This window comes from Zonotrichia leucophrys, chromosome 9, assembly GCF_028769735.1.
Source record: "Zonotrichia leucophrys gambelii isolate GWCS_2022_RI chromosome 9, RI_Zleu_2.0, whole genome shotgun sequence".
In the NCBI taxonomy this organism is placed as follows: Eukaryota; Metazoa; Chordata; class Aves; order Passeriformes; family Passerellidae; genus Zonotrichia; species Zonotrichia leucophrys.
Window position 1 is genome coordinate 15,311,624 of NC_088179.1, and position 27,843 is coordinate 15,339,466.

Genomic DNA, 27,843 nt, shown 5'->3' on the forward strand with positions numbered 1-27,843 from the left:
TCCAAGGCTCAGCAGCTCCTCAGGTGCTACTTTAGAAGTGTCAATATCTCCTCATTTATCTCAAAACCTGAGAGCACCTTAGGAATGTTCAGATAGTTTCACAAACTGTGAAAATTAAAAGGCTGAATGGGGAAGGATCATTTCACCTGCCCAAGCCCAGCTTGGAAGGACCAAGGAAAGAGACTGAGCTGTGTTCTCAGTTTAAAACCCAGTAAATATCCTCTTGAGTAGGCTCAGCTAGGTCACTTTAACTAAGGTGAGAACATTCACCTATATTTTATTGATTTCCACTAAATACAATATTATCTCAGTCTGGGTGCTTATTGGAGGCACCAGGCCCCACAAGACCTACAATGACATTCACTTTGAGCTGCAGGTGACAGAGCAAGCAGCACAGCCCTAAATACACACAAGACCCCAGCTGGAATCTCAGCACCTCTTCTCTCCATTTCTTGAGTACCTGTGGTAAAACTTCTCGAGGAAGTCTGCACTGGGCTACCCAAGTTCTAACCAGAACAGAAACATCAGCTACACTGTGCAGTTTTCCTCTCCTGCAGATGGCAACCAGCTCCCTTGGAGAAAGCATCATGCAGGAGCAGAGACCAAGGGCTGATGGCTTTGGCCATGCTGCAGAAGGTGCCTGTGGAGTCACTGCCCTAGGACTAGTGCCAGTGACTTTCTTAAAACTAGTGTTATGAATAGAGAGAAAATATAGGACCACCAAAAACAAAACCACCTCAACTTAAAAGGGATCATAAATTACCTTTTTTGTTTCTTTTGGACAACAATGCTAGCAGCATGTGTGTCTGCAGCCTAAAGAGAACTGAGCAGGCACAAGCTCATCTGATATTCTTAAAACATACAAGACCAGGATTCTCCCATGCGAGGCAAGTCCACGTGTCCGCCTGAAAAGCCATTTGGAAAGTTTCTAAATGCAGTAGGAGAAACATAATCCTGCTTGGTCCATGCCTGTTTCTCCCTCTCCTCCCATTAGTGCATAGGGAGAAGGTTGGCTTAGAGCAATACCACATTTCAATTTGAATATGAATCACTCCTCTGGTGAGAAAACAAAACAGAAGCCCATTTCATATAAGCCTTATCTGAAGATATAATGAAAATCAACAAATATAACAGGAGCAATTGAAATAAAACATGGTGAAAATACTGCCTCAGACAAACAAACAAGAACACTTTCCATTCTAGAAGATCCCAAAGTGTTTTACAAACTCATAGATCCAGGAATAATTTCATCTGCCACTGAAACATGGCTGTCTCTGGATGGGTACTCAGCACCATGTTTTAATTCATGATGGAGGGGAAAATGTCATCAAGTAGGAACTGAGAGAGTTCAGGACAGCATGATCTTCAGTGGGAACTGCACCATTCTTCTGGAAAGTGGAAGCTGGGTTTGATTTCAATTTTTACAATTCCATGTGCCATGTGGGGCAAGCACATGAACGTGCACAAGATGTTGTACTTAAAATTGAAGTGAATGGATGTATAAAGATCGAAATCCAACTCATGTATGCTGGTATTTTCCAACTTCTAACTCAAAAGCAAGAGAACAGCAGCTAGGTAGAGGATTAAAATTTCTGAAACCTGCCTGGGGATTACTAATTAATTTCTTATCATCCCACAGAGCTGAAGGGTCAGGATTTCCTCCCCCTGGTTCAGCCCAGATGAAGTTAAGGGTAAAATGCTTTTCCTCTCCCCAGGTCCCCTCCAGCTGGCACAGGAATATTCAACACTCTTAGGAACAGGCTGGAAACAAGCGCAGCATTACCATTCACCACTGCTAATGAACATCAGTCTTGCACTTCAGCTGTACTGAAACACTGACAGAAACTCCATTTCCACCCTCTCTCCTTTGCCCCTTGGCTCTTCCCATCCACCTGCTGGGACTGTGGCCCACTCACAGGCAAGCATGGGCTGCTGTCACAGAGCTGCCCAGCAGAGAATGCCCCAAACTGAGCCCTTCCTCCTGCCACTGAAACAGCAGCAAACAATACCACAAGTCCTTCAAGGGCAGGGGATCTGAGCAAGTGATCCGCACATTTCCAAAGCTAAATGTTTACTTCTCCCCCCGGCAGCATCTGGAAGCTTGCAGACTATTTATCTGCAACTTAGAAACAGCTATTTAGTCCTGCAAATACATCAACAATTCACCTTGACTCAAAAGAATGGTTTGCTGAGCTCTGAGGAAACAATGAAAAAAATCATCTTTTTCTTACTTTTCTGCCAAATGTCTGTTAAAGCTTTTCTAAAAGGCATTTACTTAATCTTTTCCCACATTACATTATATATACAGTCACTATTCCAGAAAGAAAACAAAACAAAACTTGGTGCACAAATGCAAACAAATCTGGTTTTGGCCAGATCTGCCTAAACCAAAAGCCTGCTTCCTCTTCTAAAGGCTCAGGAGCAGAGACCCAAAGCCAGATAGCTCCTAAGATTTCTGAGAGGCTGACTTTTGGATGGGCTTATTTGAGTTTGTCTTCAGTACCTTGGGACTGTGCGACAATTCAAGGGAAAATGTCTTTAAAATGAACATGGATTTGAACAGCAATTTGAAAAACTACTACCAAGCCATTTTTCTCTGTAGCAACGACATCTCTCCAACCATACAATCATATTCTTGCCAGCTGGGAGACTTGTCCTCATCTTGATTTAAGCAGACCTAATTAATTTCAGTTTTGTTGGGGAAGGGAAAAAAAAATCTACAACTCAATAAACAAGAAAGGAAAACTACAATGAGCTTAACATGCCATACAGGTAAAGGGAATTGCCAGGAGATTCAGTTTAAAAAAATTCATCACTGATTCATCAAACGAGTCACTGAGATGTCTTAAGAACAAGCTATTAAGAGAAGTCACTCTTCCTCTCCACCTTTTATTATTAGCTACTGCTGGAAGTGATCTTTTCTGCAAATCTCAAGACCATTTTGAAGTGCTGGAGATTTTAGGAAGTGAGAAGTAGTTCTCAAAAGGAATTAAACTGCTTCAAAAATCTTTTATTAAAGGTTGTATTGTGCTTCTTTCTCGCCATTGGGTATTTCAGATGAACTACCCACTACCAAAGAAAAAGGCCACTGTGCAGTTCCATTTGAGGGTCCAGGCTGGGTGGGGCTTTGAACAATCTGGTCTACATGAAAGTGGCCGTGCCCAGGGAAGGGCTGGAAGATGATCTTTAGGGTTCCTTCAAACCCAAACCATTCTATCAGAGTCCCAAATTTGGTGATACAGGTGCTTTTAAGTTGTAGAAACTGAGCAAGAGAGAAGCTACTGAAACAAGGGAAAGACGAGGTGTCCAGTGCCACTGGAGAAACCACTTCCAAAACACCGGGAGAAGCAAGGATGCCCTTGTGTCAGCTCTGCCACAGGCTGGAGCAGGGCTCTGCCAGGGAGCTGGCACTGCCTGCAGCCAGCAGACTCTGGAGTCTGCTCAGCCTGGCAGCAGAGTGGGAGGTGAGACTGCTGGCAGGAGCAGGCGGAGCTGGTGGAGATCATAAATGGAGGAGTGTTGTAAAACACGGAGGTGAGCACAGGCTGACGCTCACCTTCACAGCTCCCCCCAGAAAAGCACGGCTCTCTCGGGCTCTCACGGCTTTGAAACATGTCCAGATTTCGCTGGATCAGTCCAGGAACCTCATTCCTATGCATGTTTGTCCTCACACGCAAACACGGCGAGGTTTTAACCACACACATTTTGCACAAGTCCCGCAGGCCCAAACTTTCAGGTTAATCAGGAAACTTGGTCTTAAATGGGATTGTAAACCAAAGGAAAGAGATTATAGATAAAGGCAATAACCACGAAGAACTGCAGTTTGGGTGAGAAGGGAGCTTTAAAGCACTCCAACACTGAGGTACTCCAAAAAGAGCACCTTTTCTTGAAACAGGACTTACTTAAAAGGATTGCAACAACAGATCTTCCAGAACTGATTTAATCACTTGAAAATATGGGCTGGGCTCCCTGCATTTAATATCACTCCCGAGTAGAAAGTTCTCATCAAAGCTATAACATATTCAGTTCCAGTAGAACAATTAGGTGACATTAGGTAGGCAGTTGTGACTCTCAGAAATAAATGACCTTGCTATTTACCACTATGTGCTATGCCTTTAAAAGTTTCCAAAAGTAATGGTCTGTTTCTGTGCATACTGGAATATTCAAGAGCATTTCATATTGTTTCTCATATCAAGAAAAGAGCAATTAGATCAATAATGAAACAGGAGAGCTCCCTTTTACTTTCTGTGGTTTGCAAAGAGGTTCATGTTTCTGTGTGAGCACAGCTCTTGTTTTAGTGATGTGAAAGTGTGTGGTTTGTGCGATACTCAGTTTCTTCTAATATTCAAGTTTCTGTTGTTACCTACCTACAATTTACAGTAAAGGATCTTTTATTCTCACACCTCTCAATCTCAAAATTAGATCAATTTTCCCAACAAGATTTTATTACCCATGCAAACCTTTAACAAATACTGGAAAACTTACTGACAACACACTCCTCATTAATACAGCATGAAACCACCCAAGACATCACTATTGCTAGCAAGACTACCTGTGCATGTGTCCGTCTGTACAGACACATGAGGCAGCAAACACAAACCTTACTTGGGGGAAAAGGACTATTTTTATGTTTGGAAAAGCAACTAGAATTCCATTGAAATTCATGCTGACAGGCCCAAGGCACCACATGCAGTGGGTAAAAATTATTAATCAACACTTGAACCACTGTCTATACATCACTATTGTGCTGTTTGTTGTGATTAGATTGCTACTATTTTCAAAAGATTTCAAAATATTTAAAATTTGTCCCTACCTCTGCAAAGCACGAATCTAATTCTAGCAAAAATTTCTGAAGAACCCTCCAAAAATGGGAAGGACACTGCAATTACTGGGGATGGGTAATCTACTGTCTCTAGCATCAAACCAAACTAAGCCATTTAAAGCATTTTGGCCCTCTCCACAACAGACAAGAGTGCTGATATTATAGCCAGAAATGTTAATTTCCAGATAGTTGTTTCTGGCCATGTGCTCTACTCCACGATCTTTAACTGTGCTACCCCTGTGGCTCTGAAAGAAATGCATCTTTGTCAAATATACTGAAGGTCCTAAAGAGAAAATTCTTCTGCTGCTACATCACAAACATCAATTCAACAACAAAAATCTAAAACCAACTAGAATACTAAATATTTCTGAAGAAGCAAAGTAAACCAGCAGCAGCAATGTTTTAAACCCTTTGTTGAGTCATCTGGTCAGGTCTCTAGTGTGAACCTACTAAATCACACACTAAAGAGTCTCCACTTCTCAGTGATGCCCCATTCAACATCTCTCTGGGCCAGCCTCGTAGTTTGCATACAAATATTCTTAACGGTCATAAAATCATCATGCCCTATCTGGCATTAATTTAATAATGATGGCATTACAGTTGCACTACCCAGTCACCCAGCTGCCTTGATTTAGATTAGTTCAAGCAAGAATTAAGGGATACAAATATTCAAACTCCTTGATGCATCTTGCACCTGCCCAGGGAGGACTTGGCTTTCAGCCAGACTGTATAAATCCCAGTGGGATCAGTCAATTTTCAAGAGACTCCTTTATGGGATAAATAAGGAGGTCAAGTGCTGACATCTATAAAAAAAGGACATGATGGGTGCATATAATGCCCCACAAGATACATCCCTCCAATCCTTTACAGTCAGCAACAGGGATGACTACATGCACACAGCAAAAACCATTTTAACCAAGGCCATGGAAACGAAACTGGCAAATGTACTATTTATCATGTTATCTTAACATGAAATAAATTTATCTGATTAGATCACCAAACATGACAAAAAGAACATGTTTGGAAGAGATGAGCAGAGAGGACCATGAGACTACTGCTTACCTGGTTCTAGCTGAAGCAGAACTGCTGAAACCTTTAAGTCTCCCTGCAGACAGCCCTGATGCTCTTGGGAAATACCAGCAGCTAAATCTGAACTATCGCAAGACTCTTTAACATCCTTCTTAACTATATGGGCAATGCTCAATTAAACTAAGGTACAATACACCCTACTGTAAAAGTGCCCCAAGCTAGGTGTTGCCACTGTGGGCAGCTGCAGGTCTGCTGTTCAACCAAAACGTTTAAAGTAAGGGTGAGTAAGCCAAAAACATTCTAAATCACAGTCACAATTGATCATGACCATGGAGCTCAAGCACATCAAATTTCAAAGGCACTTGGTTTCCCCACTGCTCAATCTTCATGCAGGAGACCTGACTGCATCCTGCACCCCTCCAGCCTCAGGTATTTCTCAAATTTGGATGACATTGTGGGATCTGATTTTGGAATGCAGGTAAACCCAGACTTGACACAGCAAACAGACCATGGGAACAGTTTTGTTTATTTTAACATGAACTCTTGACACACCTTAGGAAAGCCATCACTGCCCCACCCTTCCCCAAAACACCAGAAAGGAGCTCAAGCTGCTGCTGCAGCTAAACCCAATGCTGGGAAAGGCTCCAAACATCTCTCTGGAAACTAGCGTGATAATAAAACTTGTGCTGAAGTCACACGGCTCTCAGGCAGCTCGAGATGGGCTATCAGGAAGTGGGACCCATCTCAAACCAACCACAAGCTCCTCGCCAACAGATTCCCATCAGCAGAACAGCACCAGGCATTGCCCTCATCTGGGCACCTGGCCATGAGAAAATGTTGGAAAAGCCTCTTCTGTTTTTCTCCTCCCTCGGACAAGTTCACGAATCACCACCACTGGAGATTAACTGCCTTTCCTCACCAACAACCTGAGCAGCATTTGGACCACTGACAAAGATTTCTCCTTATCCTTCAGAGCAGTTTGTGCACACCCTCTGGAACACTAACAGAGTTTGTCACTGGCTCTGAGTGACCTTGGCACAAACAGTAATTCTTGTCTCTCTAAGCAAGAATTTGGGAAAACAGCCTTTACTAGCCAGGTATGTGTGGCTGAGATTTGTGATCAGATGAAACACACAGCACAGTGTGCGACCTGGAGAGATATTACCATCAGCTAACAGCAGCACAGATTTCTTTCTTCCCTGTCCCTCATTAGCCTCAAAAGCTGGCCTTGCCAGCAGCTATCATGCAAGCTGAAACAACAAAGCACATTAATGATGGGCCCCATCATGTTCCATATTAATTACTGTAGCTAGTAGTAAACTGTTGGTTATAAATCATATTTTGATAACCTGCCCTTTCTTTGACAAGCGAGCTCCAATGTTTAATGTTGCACTTAATCCTCAGATAATACCCCAGGAGTCCTCACCGTGGCCAGCAACAAATCAAAGCAACCTTCAAAAGGCTGGCACGGGTCCCCTTTTCCTACCCACCCCAACCTGAAACTATCCCATTGCATCAACTTTGTTATAGGTCAGCTCTACGGGCTCAGTTGCCAAAACCAGCGGCACACTCAGTTCTTGAGTGTCCACAGGGCTGTCCCAGCACTCCTCTGGGCTGGCAAAAGACATGTCCACATTATACACATATCCCAGCCTTCCAGAAATGCTGCACTATCAGTGCTCTGCAAGGTAAAATAGCAGGGCAGTAATCCCCAGAATATCCCCACATTCAGAAGAGAGCAGGATTACTTCTACCTAGGACCGAAACAGTCAACTAAAATCTATCCAAAGCCATCACATTCTTATTTTTGTTTCTTTTTAATTCAGTGACATTTAGCTAGAAGAACAGCTGTTAGCAAAGGTCTAGGAGAGGTGGAATCCCATTTTCTATATAAAGAATTATGTTTTGGAGGAAACTGCAATTTGACAAAAATACCTATTTGGCAAAGTACATTTTAAAAAGTGGAAAAATATGCTCTGCTTTTTCTAAGGTAGCAAAAGATCCACCATGGCTCATGAGAATGAGCCTAAGTTTTAGGAACAAAGATATTAAACTATTTTGCAAAGTGCATCCAGGAAAATAAGGAGGAGGGATGTGGCCTCTAAGAAGCAGCATAGGGAGAGACCCAACTTCATCTCAGCCAGATGTGCCCATCACCTCCTACCACCATCAAAACACGTGAAAAAACTCATCTCAGGCTTCCTACAGAGCTGCTCCAGCTTTTATTGGTAACAACTGGCTGGCTTCACAAAGAGCTGGGTCAAGCCTGACATAGTCAGCACCATCCTTTATTTTACTCTGAAGGCCCAGCACCACATCAAGCAAGAACAAGATGTTGCACTTGCAATTTGTAGTGTTAAAATCCCAACAGCTCAGGAAGAGTATCAGCAGTGGTAAGCAAGAATCCCATCCTCTCCTCCACGGATGGATGTGAAGCCCTGCGACCTCACTCCAAGCTGCAAATTAAAAGTTCTTGCAGCAGTCAAGGGTTCATTCTTGTTCTTCCACCACTGGTGGCAGATGGTATGTGCTATTATTAAATCTTGATTTTCAGCTTATAATAGTAGTCGTATGAAACCTTCTGCACTAAGACAAGAATTCACTATTTTTATTTTGGGAAAAAAAGCAGAAGTCTTACAGTTAAGTAACTCTTCTTTTTTAACGATTTCTTTCAGAAATTTGTAGCATACTTCTCCTAATTGGAAACACACATAAAATAGGATATGGCCTATTAGTTAAAGGTCAATGCACATTTAGCCATCTCTTTTGAAACTGACAGTATTGTCATGACAGCCATAAAAGCTGCTTTGAATTTTAGTTCCCTAGAAAGTAAATATAAGGAATCCCAAGGCCGTAACCACAAGTGCCACAGCTTTTAACTCTGATGTCATATTCAGCTGAATGTGTGCTGCAAAAGTCAGGATGGTGAAGCTTGAAAATCAGCCCATCTAAGGGAAGGACACCGTGATTATCCCCCTGCCCACCGCCCCAGGCATGCTCCACATGCCTCCATTTGATGCAGCATCAACAGCACAAGTGTTTTATCCCCAAACATTTAGTGTGGGGCTCTGTGGGGTTGCTGGAAGCATTCAGAGGGGCTGCTGCAACCAAATATCTCACACTGCTGTATGTTGTACTTGAGTTTCCAACTGCTCCTCCAAATAAATGTTCTCTTCTTTTCCTTTTTTTTTTTGTTTTTAGAAAACAGTTCAATTCATTTGTATCAATTTGTTTCTCTATCAATTAGCCAGAGCATAGGGGGCTGATTGTCAGACCCTCTTCTAGTGTGTTAGATGCAAAGGGATGGGGTAATTAATAGATGTCAGGCACAGTGCCCCTTCATGCATTGATTTCCTCCTGCTTAGGAAACACTCAGGGAGAACACAATCACCCCTGGCTGTCAGGGGTCTTCATAAAATCCATAGGCTTGGATTCACAGGAACTGCTAATCATTTTGGATGCTGAGAAGGGGGAAGGCAGAGCCTGATCTCTGTAAGGCAGAGGAAATTTCTTATTAACTGCAGCTCCTGAGTGTACTTCAAAGGGAGCTTACAAGAACAGAAAAACTTTCAGAGCTAGAGGCAACTCAGGAAAACCCTTTTGGTCCCAAGCTGCACCAAGGGAGATGGGAACCCTCCCACTGAGTTCAGAGCATCTGCATCTCTGAGGCACCCAAAGCAGGGATTGCTGCAACCACCCCAGTTTGCTCCCCCACTGCCACACCACACTACAGTAATCATCTTTCCATCACAGACAATATGGGCTTCATCAAGGTGTCTATATATAAAGTTGAACTTTGAGAAAAACCAGCATTTTATGACTATCCGCCTTTCCACCTTGGTTGTTTCCTTTTAAGGTTTAATTTTTCCATGTATTACATAAAGTCCTCCAAAAAAAAAAAAAAAAACCACCAAAAAATAAACCTCAAGGTATTTGATTATTTCCCCCACCCCACAGCTCTGCCCAGGAATGCACAGATAACAAACCACGTAGGACCAGTATTTGTGCAGAGCTGGTTAAAATATCCTCATTTTGCAAATGCTAAACCTCACTGTACATACCACAAAAATCAAAAGCAAAGAAAGAAGACAATCCACGAGCATATCAGGCAATCTTGCTGGATATTATGCTTACCTTTGTATAAGCAATAATGCATTTTTCACTCTACACAGAAACTCAAACCCAAAAATACCCACCCAGAACTGCTCACTCTTAGCTACTCTCCACAAGGCACAGGAGACCAATTCTACTTTAAAAGAAAAAAATACCCTTTCTTCTATTTGCCGAGTCTCTCTGGAGACATAATGGCACTTTGGCAGGGCAGCATGTTTAATAAGAGATGATGGGGAGAGAAAGGCTCTCCAAGAAAGGAGATGTCAGTGCCATGTAGCCAGGATACTGCAAATGTTGTATTTCAAAGCAATATAAATAACAAATTATTACATCTCTCTCTTTAGAAGTCAGAAAACACTCCTTATGCAGCGTTTTCTTTAAAATACTGTCCTGTGCAGTCATCTAGACAATGCAGTGACCTGGTCTATGACACACAGATGCACAGGGGGAACAGACAGAAGTTAAAGCTGGTCTGGAACAACACCACATGCCTGTGGTCCTGCACCAGCACCCACCAGAGCACACATCTGCTGGCAGCTCCACCCTGCAGCCTGCAAGGGATTGAGTGCCTCTCCCACTGGAAACCTTTCCGTGATGCTAATCTGCTACAGAAGGAAAATCACTAGAGGAGGACACCCAATAGCTTCCAGCCAGAACACAACACGCCTTCAGCAAGACTTTTGATTTTCACAGGCACACACTGAAGTTGTTCTTCACAACAAAGAGCAGCCTGTCTGTTGCATAACTAACCTTAGGCTGCATTAGATAAGTTGTGCCTTCTCACAGATCAACTGACCTTAAATAATGTCCCCAGTGTATTCAGAGCCAATAGGTTTTTCTCTTAGAGCTCAACTGACAGGTCTTCTCCTTCCAGCTATTTCTTCAGAAAGGCACACAAAGAAGGTTTCAAGAGAAATCTCATGCTTACTGTTCCAAGAGCAGCTTTCCAGGCCAAAAATGAAGGCCAAGATCTTAGCTCCAGAGCTGCATCTCCCTTTGAAGGCTTCTTGAGCACTTCACTGCAACAGCACGAGCGAGAGCCTTGGCAGGATGGATGTGGGGCTGAAGCAGATGATAACTGGAAAACCCAGCCTGTCTCTGGAAAGCTTGCTGCAGTTCTGCCACTGAGTCAAGACAGAAGGAAAACAGCCAGCCATGGCAATGAAACACTGCTTTGTATTCTGGGTAAGGCAAAACAAAGGTCTGGTGATGAGGAGCTCTCACGTGTCATGCAAGGGTCAGCAGCAAAGGCAAATTCCACCATGGCATTTCCGTTCTGTCACCCAGCCCATTGCTGGGAGTGGATACAGCAGGATCTTTCATTGCTTGTCCAAAAATGGCATTTAACATAGCTGTGCAGCATCACCCCACTGCCACATTCCACTCCAGAGGAGGGCTGTTAGTCCCTGCACAAAGCTGAAGTCACAGGGCACTGTGTCATGAGCAGGTGAGATCCTTTAATATCATTTCTCCAATCCCCATCCTGGGTGCAAGGTGATGCAGGAGCTCTGCAGCTGCTCCAGAGGTAAAAACACATGGGAATAGATGGAGACAGTGCCAAATGAAGCAAGCCTCTGTACCCCTCCTGGCAGGTTTCATTGTCCACTCAGAAGTCTGTACATTCGCTGTGATGTCAGAAACAAAATGCTCTGCAAAGCAGGCCCACATCCCTTCGGGAACACAGGTACCAAAGCCCAATAAACCCATGGCTAAGGCAGAGACACTAAAAGCCTGGCTGTTTTCTGACACCAGCTTAGCTGTCATACAGACTCTTCTTCTTGAACAGCAGTTTCCTACTTAAAAATCACAGCGCACAGGGCTTCCCTTCTTGAAATGTGTTGCTCCACTCATCCAGCTGATAGCAAAACAGATACAGCACACACATCCACCAACTCCCTGATCTTTTCCAATGGAGTACATTAGAGCAGAAGCCCTGACTCACCTCTTGCAATTAGCCAAGCTGGGCTTCATTGATAAGGCTGTGCCCTACAATGGAGCTGTGTTCTTCCACATTCAGGACATCATCACCTCTTGCTGTGAGCACAACAGCCCAGGCTTGTGAGGATTGCTCATGCCAGGGGAGGTCCACAGCTGCTGAGGAGCTTTCTAGTAAATCCAGCCCTGATGGCAAAGGAAAGGGCTTGCAGAGCAGAGTTACAGGAATCTATTCCTCCTGCATTAGTCAGCATATACAAATACATCCTCTTGCTTCATTAAATTTTAATTGGAGTACACATGAATAGGCTTCGCTGGTTACTTAATCAAAGGGAGTCTGATTACAAGGTGCTCACATGAAAAGCTAGAAAGCAACATCCTTCCTCGCTTTTCTTTCGGATTTTTTTAGGCATCCATTGTTGATTTCTCCAGGTCAGTTGACATTTTAGGGCTGCTGCAAAGAACCATGAAAAGCAGCCACAAAGAGTAAATAAAGCACTTTGAAGGGAAACAAGACACAGATCATTAGCCCTGCATTCCTCTTCATTATCAAGACAAAATTTAAATGCAAAATCCTATAGCAGATGTTGCATTAGTGAGCTGATCAGCAGTGCTAAACACAAGGATGGCTTTGCTGCTGTGTGCCATGCATGTGTGGCTGGACTGTCTGGAGTTTCATTATTTTAAGCGTCCTTAAGTGTCTGAAACCACAGCAGATCTGAACCTATAAAAACTCCTACTCATAAACTTTGGGATTTCCTCAGAAATCACATTCTCTGCAACACAGATGCTTATTTGTTCATGCACGCCTTCCCTGAGGTTAGAGAAATTTGGCACATACGCTCTTGCCTGCCTAGAATGGGACAGCCATCTTCCAAACTTCTTCCTCAGCAACACCATGAGCTGTATGACCAGATCCTCAACTTCCATCAGATCCACACAGTTGATACAGCTTGAATTAACTCAGAGCAGTTTGCACTGGCTGAAAAATCTCCCAGCAAAGCAACTGCAGTTGCACAAGGCACAGCTGGGGATGGGAGCTCAGTGCCTGACTGTGTGAGAAATAAAAAACAGCTATGCTGTTCTGCACGGCTCTGTTTGCTAAGCGAATCAACAAAAACAACCAAAAACAAACAAACAAGGAAAAAAAACCAACAAGAAAAAACTTTCAGCAATTTGAAACCACAACAGATAAACTCACTGGCCTGCTCATGCACACTTGCTTGGAAGTGTATATATTCTGTACAGTGACAGGTTCTGGCAGCCAGGGACTGACACACTTTCTATGGCAATGTCCTAATACTCGAAAAATTTGGTCATAAGCTAAAAATGTTACAGAAATAGCATAGGATCATAAGTTATGAGCTGAGTCAGAACTCTATCTGCTACTTTTATACTATTTTGTTCTTTAAAAAAAAAAAAAAAAGCCCATCATGCTGTGGGGTTTTTTTTTTTTAAACAGTTTGCTGCTACCATCATTTATGAAGAAGAATGAGCCTTTGTTGAGGGGGAAGAAAGTAATTTAAAACGGCAAAAATCGATCTGAAAGGAAGCAAAGGACAGAGATCTCCTCATACACCACAGCCCTGTGTGTAGTAAGCCCTTCACTAACACCACAGCCCCTCTGAGTGCCAGCTCTGGAGGGCAAGGGGCTGCCCCTTCATCAGGTACATACAAGGACTCCTCCATCAGAACTCCAGGGATGTTGATGGGATTGTACACGGTAGTACAGTGCCCTAATTCCCAGGAATCCTGGGTGTACAATGCAGTCTCCTGCATAAAAGCATTTTATTTGCACTCTGTACTTGTAAATCACTGGTAAATAATTAACAGACAGCATAAGTATGTAACAGAACTGAGTCACAGGTGTTAGCAAAGGAAAACTGCTATAAATGGATATGTCACAGCAATAAGCCGCCTGTTCACCTGTTGGGTGCTGGAGGAATTAAACAATTTCGTTTTCATAAATTAATCCCTGACACCCAGAACCTTACTAATGGACCATCCATATTCCTTCTCTGCTCTTTCTGACCATAACTTCACAGTCTGGACAGTCTTTAAATTAAGAAACAATTAAGTTTCCCAGGCTCTCGATTGCTGGGTAGAGCTGTGGGGTTACACACAGGCCCATTCATTCATCCCAGGCAGGGAAAGGGAGATGGGAGCAAGAAGCCTTGCCCAGCATCCCACTAGGAGCTGCCAGACTTGATAGCTGCAGTAGCAGGAAAGGATTTCTCAATTATGAGCACACAAACGTAGCACAGGAGGAGACCAACCCTTGTTCCACATCTCCTCTACAGCTTCTCCCTCCTTCCTGCTGCCCCTCACATCTCACAGGCTGTTTCTGCAAACATCCAGGAGTATTCTTTTCCCTACAGAGAGCAGGAAGGCAGAGGAGCAGAAATCCTCCTGCCAGGTGTGACACTGCAAAGAACTGCCATGAGGGCTCTCCACACTCCTTAGATCACCAAAGTAATTTGGCACCACAACATTTCAGCCCCAAATATGCAGCTGCTGGCAGGGCAGGAGGCAGAAGCCTGCTAAACAACCAGGAATGGGGAAAGCACAAGTCCTCAGAGAAAAGTGAATGACCAAAAGCTGCTCAGTCCAAGGCAGCACACTGAGGAAAGTAAATCATCAGTGTCTCGCCATTCCTTGCTGTGGGTGCCTCAGAAAACACAGATCCTCTGCCTCGTCTGCAGCTCTGCCTGGAAACAAAACCCAAAAAGGACCTTTTCTGACAACAGCTTTGAAATGTTTAAGCTCATTTCGCCATGTTTGGTTTGGTTTTGAATACAGTAACATACAAGCAATGAATTCTTGATTTATTTTTTTTTTAAAGTACAGCTCCCATAAGCTAAAAAAGTAAATGGGAGTGCTTTGCTTCCTGGGGTATGGAACTGGAACATTTTTCTAGCACCTAATAAAACATTGTTTGGTTGATACTAACCATTAAAATATGTGTTTCAAGTCATGTAATGTTCCCTGTGAAATTTGCCTTTTTGCTCCATGAAAAAAAAGGGCACTGAAAGGAATCCTGCAGCCATAAGGATCTCACTTAATTCATGGAAGTATCGTTTTAAAAGCCTCACAACGTGATCAAAGCACTGTTGAGAACAGATGTTCCAGGCTTTACAAATTCCAGCATAAGTATTTTTTATGACATTTATCACTGCTAAATTCCTTCAGCCATATTTTTCCCCACAAGAAGCATGCAGGCACTTTCCTCCTCGGGGAGGGTGTGTTCACATGTGGACTGGTGTCCAGGTACAGACCCTGTCCCCTGCCAGCATCCCTCCCCATCTGCAGGGAGGAGAGCTGTGCAGTGTCACCAGCAGCTGTGGTGGTAGCCAGATCCCAGCAGAGCTGGGCAGTGTGTTCCCCACTTCACAAAGGGAATTTAATCAGTCTCAATGCTCACACTGTCTCTCAACCCTTTACACACACTCTCTCCACTACCCTGACACCAGAGTACAGCTTACAGAGCTCTCCATAAGGTGCGTTTTGTCACCAAGGCATTCACTATCACCATCCCTCAAGGCCACAGCAGGCCATGACTGCCCTGACAAGCTCTGAGCAGCCTCATCCCACCTTAAAGCCAACCCTGCTTTGAGCCAGAAGCTGCATGAAAGACCTGCACGACCCTTTCTGCCTAAAATGTTGGATGATTATAGATCTCAGGTAGAAGCCACACAGAAATGCCCTCGGCCATGGCAGCACCCCAAGAAAAGACCTTCCCTGGTCCCTCAGCTCCTCCCATGGATGTGGAACCCCCCGGCTGTGCACAGGATGGATGTGGAACCCCCTGGCTGTGCACAGGATGGATGTGGAACCCCTGGCTGTGCACAGGAGCTAGAAGGGCCCTTCCCTGGCTGCAGCAGAAGACACTCAGCACTGCCCAGCTACAAGGCCAAGTGCAAGCAAGAGATGCTCAGGTGCCTTGGGGGCTGCTAAAGTCACATGAGCTGAGCCAGAAGGAGCAACAATGGGGAGCTGCAGGGCTGGGAAGGAACCTGCTTGTTCCTAAGACAGCAGCAATGAGGCCCCATTCCTAGAGGTGATCGTGGAGGCAGAGAGCACATATTTCAACTGCAATTCAAATCACAGTCAAATTTCCACCAAAGTTCCCAAAAAGTTTAGCTCCCCACAGTCAGTTTCTGTGTATTCACAGTCTCAGGAGCATTACCAAGTTCTCTGTTGACAGAAAGTCTGAACACCATGCAGTGCTGGGCGCTTTCATGAGAGTGAGCTATGTACCAACAAAAAACTCACAACTACCCCAGAATCTGAAACATAAAACTTATCTCTGAATAACATCAGTTTTTTACCCCTTTCAAAGAAAAAAAAAAGGGATCTGAAACAACCAGCTCCTTCCAAATTTCACACATTCACAGAAGAGGGTGTTTGTGAAGAGGACCCCACAAGCACATCACTTCTCTAATATGTGCCCAATTTAGTTTCACCTGTCTCCAAGTGCTCCCTTCCCAATTCCTACAACCTGCTTGCACATCCTGTTTCACTATGAGCCCAAGCTTCTTCCCTGGGGCAGCAGCACTGCCTTCACTTCTCCTCACAGTGAGCCCAGACACCAGACAAAATAGGAGCAAAAACACCAGCAAAAACAAGTTTACCCATCTTGCTTATCCAGACTGTGAGCCCAATCAAGGCACCACCAGGGCTGTGGCAGATCCTCTCCCTGGGCTTTGGGTACCACCAAAATGACACAGCAACAGGCCCACAGTTAAGTCAATCATGAAGAAGATGGAAGAGTGACCTCTGAAAAAGTAGCAAAAGGCAAAGGAGGTCTCCCAGAACAAGGGAGGAAATGAGGAAAAGACATGAGAGCAGAGGCATCAAGGTTGCAGTGGCAGGGAGGATGCTGAAAGTGAGCGCACATCTTGGGAACAAGGACAACAACTCAAGCAAAGGCTGAAGGATGTTGGAAGAGCCAACACAGGCAAAGGGAGGGTCTGTAAAAAGCCTCTACCAGCAAAGCAATCACAACCAATCACAGCAGCAGTCCTCCTCTTGCCAATTCCATGTGCTTTTCTTGATGGACTTCCCAGTCTAAGGACTATTTGAGTTGCTTAAAATGTATTTACTTCTTCAGTTATGAGGTACAACTTTGTGTTTTAAGTACACACGGAAAATGTGCTGAAAATATAAACACACAGACAAAATCTTGCCATGCTGGCAACAGTAACTTTGTACAGGCACGAGCAAGTGCTGGCACACAAGCAGGTGCATTCACATCTATACTGCAGCTTTGCAGCAAAAGGACTGCTCTCCTAAGAGTCCTCAAAGTGAGAAAGAAAGGAGGAGGGGAGTACAGCAGTGGCACAGACAGGCCATGCTCCTCTGTCCAGCCTCAGAGACAACCAGCACTGATATCAAAATCTGTTTTCCTGCAGGTCCTGTCCAGTCCCTCCCCTCATCTGTGGGAGCATCACCCCAACAGCTGCACTGCATCTTGGGCTGCAGCCACCTCAGGGGTGTGAGCCTGGGCCACTCCTGTCCCTGCACTGCCCCAGTGACAGTGCTACCAGCCACGGACAAAGGACAGCATCTGCAGAGCCAGGATGCAATGAGGGAATTTTAAAAAGGCACTCCAGTTGGCATCAGAATTTACTGGAATTGTTCTGCTGAGTTATTAACGTCACAGCCCTGCTCCAGACCACAGTTTGTTTTGTTATCTTGCCTCCCCACTCCAAGTGAATTTGCTGGGTGATTTTAAGAAAGAGAAAAAGGCGGTGACCAATTCTAAGGCCTCCTGATTGAGACACCAAAAGAGAAAAAGCATTCCTACATTGCTTCCCTCTTGTTTTTATAAATAAAAATAATGTATAGCCCTAACTGGATAATAAATACGCTCAAAAGCTGTCCTTAAGTAAAAGCTTTTGATAACAAATTGCCTGTGCTAACCGCTATTTTACTGTTGAATTTTTTATTGTTGCTTAAGCACTGCAATTATGCTAATAAGCCTGAGAGGATGGTACACTAAAGCATTGAATGTGACAGATATAATACTCAATAAAATGTTAATCTTACCTGAAAATTGGAATCAAACAGCCTTATTAGTATTTATGGATATGGCACCTCCAACATGTTTCTCTTAAGAGGAATATATATATGCAATAGATATTTCCAAATATACCCTACTATTTCTCATGCCTCCACAGAATTTAATTCCAGGTGGTTATTACCCCTGCTAATTGCCAGTCCCTTTTGGAATAAGAAACGAGAGTGTTGCCTTCTGGGACATTCAATACTCCTGCACATTGGAGGGCTTTTCCTTTGCCACCTGGAGGATGGCAGCTGTGGGGATGGGGACAGCTGTCCCCAACTCTCAGTATGGCCACCAGGCTTGTGAGGGTATGGCACAACACAACAAAGGCTCTGCTCTGCCATCCTCTAACCTATTTTCCCCATATCCTCTCCTTTTATATTCAGTTATTTACAGGTGCTGGAGAAATGACTTCTGGATTTTAAGATGGTCCTAAAGACAAATTTATTTCTTTTGTTCTAAAACTTTTCAGCCATTGCTGACAGATAACCAGACCCATCTGCTTCACCCACAAGTTAAAGCACTGTTGATTTGGACCAAGAGCTGCTGAGCTCTCACAGGGGTCTGGCACAGAGGTGCTCTGTGACTTTCCACAAGCTGCACTGTTTTTTGCACCTTGATTTCACCACCTAGTCCCAGCCTGCTGGGAATTGCTTTCTCAACTGATGGCATCGTTTTTTTCACTACATATAGGCTTTCTCTAGGGGAATTTTTTGGCCAAACCCATAGGTTTCAGACCCAGCCTCAGGGCTCCACTGCCATGAACTTCCTGTGAGTAAAACTCAAGTGGTCTTCAGCACCTTCACTTTCTCATCTCCAGAGGAAAGAAAAAATGAACTCAGAAGAGCCACATGCTTGAGACAAACTATACTTACATTCATGGCCAGGCTCTAAAGAGACCATTTGTACACAATGGACTGTGCAGCTTTCAAGTGCTGCAGGTTAATGCCTAAATAGCAGCTGCTGGTTTCCAGCTTCACTCCTCATGCTGCTCTCATCCCCAGGAGTCAATTCTGCTGACAGGACAGCAGAAACATCAATAACCACTCAGATATTTCCTAACAGTAAAGCAAAATTCTTACCACTGGATGATGCACACTTCCATGGTGGCAAACATTACGTGGGAGATATCTAGGAACAGTTTTCATTAATAGTAACAGGGAAAACCCAAATTGCTTTCCATTGAAATCTGGGACTCCCAAAGGGCTCAGAGATCACAGCAGGTAACAGGACACAACTCAAAACACCACAGAACACTCATGGGCTGTGTTCAGCCACGCTTGAACCCACGCTGGCTTGCACTAAGGGCAAGGATGGAGTGCAAAGATGGGAACAGGGTGGCTTTGCAGGACTTGCTTAGAGCAGCTCCACAAACCCTCATTTGCATTGCAAGGAGCACAGCACTTGGAAAAAAAAAAGTCAGTTGCTAAATCAAGGGAAGCTACCAATTGACTGAGCTGGCACCTGGAAGAGCCAGGAGATGCATCCAGGGCTCCTCCACCCCAAGCAAGCCCCAGCACGAGATGCCAGACACCGAATTTCAGAAGCAGACAACTGAACCAGGCGCACAGCTACAAAGTGCTGCAGGACCACACAGCAGCCACTCCTACAGAGGTGGCAGGACTCATCCCTGCCATGTTAAGTGAGTCTTGTCATTATTTTCAACCCTGCAGGGAAATCTAAATTGAACTTTGGCATATTGCTTTTTTTTGCTAAGCAGCAACGCTTGAATGTTAACTCCAGTCCTGACAGGCATATTTATGGACTATTCTTTGCAAATAATCTTACCCTGACCAGTCCGAAAGGTCAGAACCATAAAAAATAATAACAATTAAAAAAAAAAAGCACAAGGCTGGAAAACCATCACTACCATTGGCACAACCCCTCAACTTATTAACTGTCCTTGCAACAAGGTGAATGGCAAGGTCTTGGATTTATTTGATTGATTGAGATCAAAAGATCATGGGGGAACACAGTAAATTGCATCTTTCCATGAACGCATTCTGCTTTCAAGATTTGAGCAGATAGTTGCAGGAATTGAAAAGCTCAAGAGGAGGAAAAAATAAAAGAGGAAAAAATAAAAAAAACATGTACAAAGGTGACTTCAGAAAGGCATCCCTTATTTTCTTCTTGACACCATCTGCATTTCTTAGAGCTATTTGCAAGTTCCTTCCATGTCCCTGCACCCCTGAGACACAACAGCTTATCTCTGCTAAGCAGAAGATGATAAGGAACAATAAGACACTGGTTTAACTCCAGGGCAGACACCAGTGTTTGCTGACATTATGGATGAAATGTAAATTTCAGAGAAACCAAAGTCCAACAAGAGGTTGAAGAACTTCCCATTGAATTTTAGATGTCCTACAAGATAAGACAGGTATCTCACTGATATTCTTCGCTGGACCAAGGAAGACAAAGCACCTGAACACTCCTCTTGTCATAGGATGGTTTCAAGGCTGCCTGAGCCCAGGCTCCATTTGCCATCAGCAACTCCCAGGGAAGGGATGAAGGAGGAAGAAGCAAGGGAACTAAAGGAGCAGATATCTTCAGGACATAATTTCAAGACCTATCTAGTGAGCCAGCATTTTTAAACTCAGGAAAAGCCTGCTGTGTTTGCTGTCAAGGCAAGACAAAGAAACACAATGGAGAACATGAACAGAAGAGCAAGAGAAGAAAAATGAAACTCTCCTCGACTTCATCAGCCCTGGAAAAAGAAAGGAAAAATAATCACTTGGTTCCTCTCTCTGTGTTCCACATGATATTTGTGGTTTGCCCAGTATACCTATATTTGTAGCATTGTGTTCTGATGTCACAATAAAACAGATGAGATTACACCCCTGAGAGTAAGAGTAAATCCCTTACATGGACCATGGAAGTGACCCAAACTCCCAGAAACTTACTACAAAGGAGCCAGAATTGATACAACTTCCTGTTTTTACCACAAGTTTACATGACATGACAGCAACAGAGGATTAAACTTCTTCTTTCCCCTGACCTTATACTTCCCTCCATAATAACATCACCATTCAGGTAACAAAGACACTGAGCACCAGCATTAATTGCTGCTGCCTCAATTCTTCACCAGACCATGCAGCTCATTCTGCACAGATACACCCAGCTTTGCCTTTCACCTTATCAGCTTTGAATAAGGTTGTTAAGATAAGAATTTCATATATTCTCATTTTAATTATCAGTGGGTTAGTAGAACTCTCCAGACGTCACCTATTCTATTTTTCCACCACATGGAAGGATCGGTTCTGCTAAAAGCATGTCTGCTATTGCTTTTCCAACTTGTCCTTAAAGCTTTCCATGACTGAAACTGCCTGACCTCCTGGGGGATCCACTCCAGCACTCAGCTATCCTGACTGCAGATCATTCACTGACACCTCAGCTAAATTTCCTTGCTGCAACTTAAGTTTATAATTTGTTTTATGTACAGTGCACAGATCCAGTTTATTCCCTCTCTCTATGACAAGTTCACTATTTCCAAAATCTCCAAACTGAGGCAATGCTGCTTGTCCTGTCTTTGCCCATTCTGCTTCTGTTCCCAGCACATTCTCAATCTCTGCATGTGTGTATCATTCCTTACCCCAAGAGAGAAGGCACTTGGTTATCACGAGGCTGCTTCAAGGGAAGGCGCTCACCTCCAAAGGCTGATGCATTCAGGCACACACAAAGTACTCTGAAACAAGAAAAGTAAAAGATTTGTCTTCAGGGTGGCAGGCAGAGTCCAGTCCAGGAGTAAAGGAAAAACCAGCAACTCTGAAGTGCAATTTTCTGCACCCCATTATTTAGCACACAAACAGATCCTCAAAAGCATCATCACTGACTGTAGATACATCATGCACCACCGCTCGGAGCTGGCCACATTTTCTCTGACAACCACCATAAGGGTTTGATAAATTTGTGTTCTAGGAAACAAAGTGTTCATGGACTTTGCAGAAAGCCATACCCAGCACATGTCCCAGTCAGATGGCTCTGACTCCAAACTTTTAAGCTCTGTGATGGAGGACAAATTTTGATGTAACCACTGGTGACTTTATTTACAGTGTCACTGAAACCAACAGAGGCAACATTTCCAGTCTACTCTGACATTTAAATGTGTGTAATTATGGGATAGATCCAGAGGGTAAAAGTCAGGTCTGATGAATGGCTTTTGTATTCACAATATACTCTTTACCTGATCTTCAGGATGTTCTACCTAGCAAAATGAATTCTCTCATGAACCCAAGTGTTTGGTGACATAGTAGAAAGGTAAAGAAAGGATCTACATGAACAGTGCTCAGAAACACAGGGGAGAGTTCTGAATGACAAAAACATCCCAAATTTCATTAAAGATAACAGGCAACAAGGGAGAGCAGCAATGATACATTTGCCAGCCTATTTCTGGAGGCTTTCAGAAAAATAGAGTTAGATGGTAGCAGACAATTTGCAACAACAGCACCTTTCACCAGTAGATCACTTTTTGCACCCCATCTCATCTAAATTCCTGTCTCCCCTCAGAAGGAGCTGCTCCTGCCCCCAAAGGATCAAGTGGCTTTGTAACAAATACTCCTTTTCCGATGGCTGAAGCCAAGAAACCCTCAATTTGTCCCCTGCTGTGAAAACAAGATGCCTGTTGCACATCTAAGGATGTGTCAATGCAAGAACTCAGTGTCTTGTCTTTTGCAAGGATTACCCATCTGACTGTACTTTTGGCTACTGCACTTTGTCCATCTCCAAGTTTCTGCTTGGGATGGTTTTTTTCACCCTTTGTAATCCTACCCAGCTGTCCTGGGCTTTTGCTTTCCTTCATCACTTGCACTCTTAGCAATGCCAACACTTACAGCCAGCCAGCCCAACTGCTGTCAGCACAGGAAGGCGACACACTCCTGATTAGCACTGATTGGAGAGCAGAAGTGCTGTTTCCAAGGCTAAAGAGCAGTATCTGCACCAATAACGTCCCTAAAGCACCACGTAGTAGCTGAGGAGACCAAGCAATAAATGCCTGAAGGTGAAAAACTCAAAGTAATCTTAAAATGTATGTTGGACAACTGATAAAAGACTAAATGCATGCCCATCTTTAAGGGTGAAAGTAGCTCCAAGGACTTCAGCAAGATCATCTGCAGCATCAGACACGTTACCTCCCAAAATACCAGAGACATAAGGATGTTTAGCAAGGGATAGAGATATGAGGAATGCTTCCACCAGGAAAATACACCCATTTCTACAGCTGAATTACAACAGCTGTTGAAAACCATGGAGTAGCATTGAATGGCAGCCCAGGACAGGGAGCCAAGACAACTACCACATGCAATTGAAACTGCCAAGGGATTAAGTTAGGTCAAATGTAATTACACAAATTGGATCCTGGCCAGAGTACTGGCTTATTCAAGAAAATTAAAAGAGGTGTTCAAAAGTTTCAGAGATTGAGTCCTCCTCCTGTTAATTATTTGGTGAGTCAGTCAGTGAAGTCTCAGTACTCTGGGAGGCCATCTGAAAAAGGGGAAAAAATGAGGCATAAACTTGAAAGGCATTAGAAGCGATTAGCAAAAGCCTTTGTTCTCCATGGCAATCCTGGCTGCACCAGTGCGCGAAAGCCTTTCATGTCCATGCTGAAAAGTGGCCTCAGTTCCTTTGATACTTCTGGGAGGAAGCGTTTAAATTTACAAATATCCCACTGACAGAAGTTACAGACAACAGTTGAGGAACTTCTGCATAACTCAGCCGGATCATACCCAGCTCTCAGGCAGAAAGTACTCCTGCTGAAGGGAGGAATGACAACAAGACACAAAGAAGTTCACTGACACCTGGAGCAATGTCCACTCTACATGCCGGTTCTGTATGAAAGCCAAGTCATATCAAAAACGAGGCTGCAGCCATGTGGGACAGTGGCTTCCTCCCCCTCATTCAGTTTTCATAAGAGGGAGAGCATGCAGGGCAGGCAATGGCAAGGAGATGAGAAAGGAAGCTTTGTGGTCTGGCAGCTGAGCGTCACTTGGAAAGATTAGATCCTGTTTATCCCCCTGCCATAAACCTTTTGAACGATAAGAGCAAAGTCACATATATCAACATTTCCCACATATTTACTACTGCTGTGCCTTTTGGGGCTGAATAAAGATACAGAAGGACTATGTCCAGAAGAGACAAGAACTAGCAGGCAAGGACTGAGATTCTGTGTTCAACCTTTAATCAAGACTTGTACTATAACCATGTACAGCACTACAAAACATGAAGTGTTCTGAAAAAACAGGCCTTGTAAGTCTGAGGTTTGGCACCTGAAAGTAGAAGCCTATGCTACCTCTGTATCTGGGAGTCATCATTAGAGATACAGTCATCGCTGTCTTTGAAGCAGTTGGATGCGACAGTAAGAGCAGTACAGAATTGGAGATTAACCTTTTTTGGGTAGCTTATTCAGTGCAATGTTCAGATGATGCACATGAAACAAACCATTTTTTGACTGACATGAAAAAAGCCAGAGAGATGAAATAACTATCTTCTCAACAAGTGCCATACACGAGGCATGTCAAGTGACATGGCTTCATCCCACAGTGACAGCAGGTGAACACACAACTGAAGCCTCTGCCATATTGATTTACTGTGCTTTTTTTTTTTACCCCTTTAACTTTCCATAAAACAAGCCAGGGAAAGGCAGACATTTCACAGCACAGATTGGTGCAATTTGTATTAATGGCCCAAGCACGGATGCAAGCAGCAGCTTGCTTCTCTTTGTGCAGAACAACCAACAGGGACAAGTCTGGTGGGACAACTGCTACACGGCACACCTTGCCCCAGCCCAGCAACACCTCCTCCTCCAGTGGCTTCCCAACAAGCAGGGCAAGAACAAAGAACACAGGAACAAAATCTCTGCTGTCTTGTCATGCTGTGCAAAATCCAGGGGCAAGCAAATGCGGAAAGAGTTTGCATTCTGCACTGACCACACACAAGCTGTCATTCTTCCAAAAGATACTCAAGTGGTCTTCCAGGTAGCAAAAGCACAAATGTCCTAAATTCCTCACCCCTGGCCCTCCTCTGACAAGGTAATCACTCCCTTGGAGTCCTCAAGCACCACACAGATGACAAAGATTTCTTTTGCAAATAGGAACGAAACAGCAAAGCAGTTTTTCCCATTTTTTCCCAACACCTTGCAACCAGCCTCCTGTGAAGCAAGTCCACTGCTTGCACTGGAAAGACCCACAAAGAAAGGCAGGTCAGAGCCAGAGCCAGGACACAGCCAGTGCCACATGTGGGCAACACCACACATCACAGGAAAGCACAGGGCAGCACAAAGCAGGGCAGCCTGAAGGGTTTCATGCCAGAGAGGGACCCACTGCCATGCTGGCCAGGGTGTGCAGGGGCACATGCCCTTGTGGCAGCAGCAGTGATTAACCAATACTGATAATGGCCTCCAGTGCCTGAAACAAAGCACAAGGAAACAGCACAGCAAGGACTAATGCCAAGTGGCAATAAAGACAGAGGCAGGGCTGTTGTTCAAATAAGATTTTTTTTTTTTTTTTTGCCTAGGTTACTTGTTAAAAAAAAAAAAGGCTCTGCATGCAGGGACATCCTGTTCACTGTATTAAATTAAAGGGATGATTCAAGAGGGAACAGCTTTCAGTAGACAGGGGGGGGAAAATCAATTTCAGGTTGCTATGGACAACTGGGCTGTCTCCTGTAAAACAGAATCAGATTCAGCTCTACAAACCCGAACACGAAACATTCCCTCAAACACAACACACACACACTCACTAGATTAATGAATACAATGAAATACAGACTTGTGCCATCTCCCAGGTTTTTTGGCTGCACGAAGGACGCACTCAAATCTACTAATTGCCACTAAATACAGGACTGGAGTTTGGCTCAGTGGTGGCTCTCTGACTGCCAGTCCAACACTCCCTTCCAGGGGAAAAGCTCTTTAACAGCCAAATAAACCAGAGCAGTGCCCAGATTCACCTCACTCTGGGCCCTTCCACGGGCTCTGGGCTTGCAGATCTAAAACCATGGGCTGCTGATCCAAGCTCCTGAAGAACTCAGCCTGAAGGGGCAGCAAGAACAGCCTGAGGCTTTTCAAGCACATCCTGGCTGATACTGGACAGAGGCACAGGCTGCTCCTGGTCCTTGAATACCCTGAATAGGAACAATGCCCTCCACCTGAGCATGGTCACAGCTGCCATCAGGAACCTCACACGGAGGGACCACTGGGGACAAGACGGTGACCACGGTCCAACAGGTGCTCTCTCCCCACCTTTTGCACTAGAGTAACTTCAAACAGGTTTTAAGCACCTTCTCCACTCCCCGCAGGAAGAAAAGCCTTGGTGAGAGAGACTGGAGCAGAGATGAGGCATCTGATTCTGTGCCCTTTCCCAGTAGCTGTTCAGAAATCAAAGAAATCCATCTAGATCAATCTGTCCATGAAGGCAACAGGAAACATTCCCATCCCACGATACTGTAAGTCTTATAGAGCAGTTAATGATTTTCCAATGAAATGTACCATCAAAATATAAGATTTTATTAGCAAAATCAATGATGTGTGCAGAGACAGTCCCTCGTGTGTCTTAAAAAAAAAAAGTCTATGAATAAACCTGACAGGAATAAAGAACATTGTGCAATTATTACAGCTGTTTTACAGGATACTCTAATAATGACAGCCCATACTTCTGGTAAGACACCTCACGGCAGTACCACAAAAATAAAAAAACAAAAAGAACAGAAGCACAGCATTCCCCTACACTTGGAGGGTGCATTGTGCTTATTGTCTTACATTTTTTTCCCAACAAGAAGATAACATCCAGGAAACAAAACCACCCCAACACTTAAAGAAATATTTACCAGTCACCTGTCTTTTTCTCCTTCTCCACCAGTTCAGTGTTTCACTGCATTAGAAAGGCAACCAGTGGAAATTTACACCCATTTAAACCTAGCAAAAATGGAAGCAAGATAGAGAGGCTGCAACTTTTCAGCATCCACAAAACTCACGATGTCCCTAATCCATGTACACATTTCAGGTAACTGCAGCATCAGAGTTGCATTTATAGTCAAATGCTCAAGAGTGCACTTTTATGAAATAGTGCCAAAAAACCAATTGACAGTTCTAACCTGAACCTAGACACAAGAGCGTAAGGTCCACTCAGGGAAAAAATTAGTCCCTATTCCACTTGGCTTTAAACAACTTCTGGATGCATGTTGGGATGGATAGGGAAAGAATAACAAGAATACCCGACAGATGTTTCCATTAGCATAGATTTGCCATTCATCTCTCTTTTTTCTACCATCAAACTCCTTTATTATCCTTGCTGGATAATTTACAGTGCTTGTTGCAAAGTACAGTCTCTAAGAACAGAGACAGCAAACACTTGACAATGTAGAAGTTCAAAGAGCTGAGCCATGCATGACCTGCAATCAGATTGTTGCTATTTCCCCGTGTGTATAAAAGGGCTTTGCCTTCATGCAATGCTGGAACTTGTCATCATGAAACACCTTCTATTACAACATGGCCCAGAGGAGCTACTATTTTGGGTCCTAATAACGTGCTGGATTTTACAGGAAAGAAAGAAAGCAAGTAACATGGAACAACCCAGCTGTCAAGGAGAGGAACAGATGGGATTCTCACAAAGCTACACAGATTGCCTTAGTCAAGTGCTGTCACAGCCCAAACTCGAGATGGGAAAGCACGGTGCAGGAGCTAGATGAAAGGAGCTTGTGAAATTAAGTAGCATCATCACCTCCACAAGGCCTGTGAAGAGACAATAGAGAACTGCTTTCCAGGCACTCTGATCCTGAGGCAGTAAAACATGACTCAAGGTTGTCAAGCTGCTTTTTTCAAATGCCTTTCGATTTTGCCCAATTCTCCCACCTGTTTGGCCCCCGTGAAACACAGAGAGCATCCACAGAAGCACTA

At 44.0% G+C, this 27,843-nt stretch overlaps 1 protein-coding gene across 11 annotated transcripts in view; it reads right to left on the minus strand.

Annotated features, from left to right (window-relative positions):
- The window catches only part of LPP (LIM domain containing preferred translocation partner in lipoma), a 318,754-nt gene that overhangs the window by 234,837 nt on the left and 56,074 nt on the right, over nt 1-27,843 (minus strand). For 7 of the 11 annotated variants that reach the window (XM_064721315.1, XM_064721313.1, XM_064721314.1 and 4 more), the window contains exon 3: nt 21,553-21,645. The exons of 3 other annotated variants lie outside the window; for them this stretch is intronic. The gene's annotated coding sequence lies outside the window, so the exon portion shown is untranslated. The remainder of the gene's footprint in view (nt 1-21,552; nt 21,646-27,843) is intronic. One more of the 11 variants, XM_064721320.1, reaches the window with a different exon arrangement.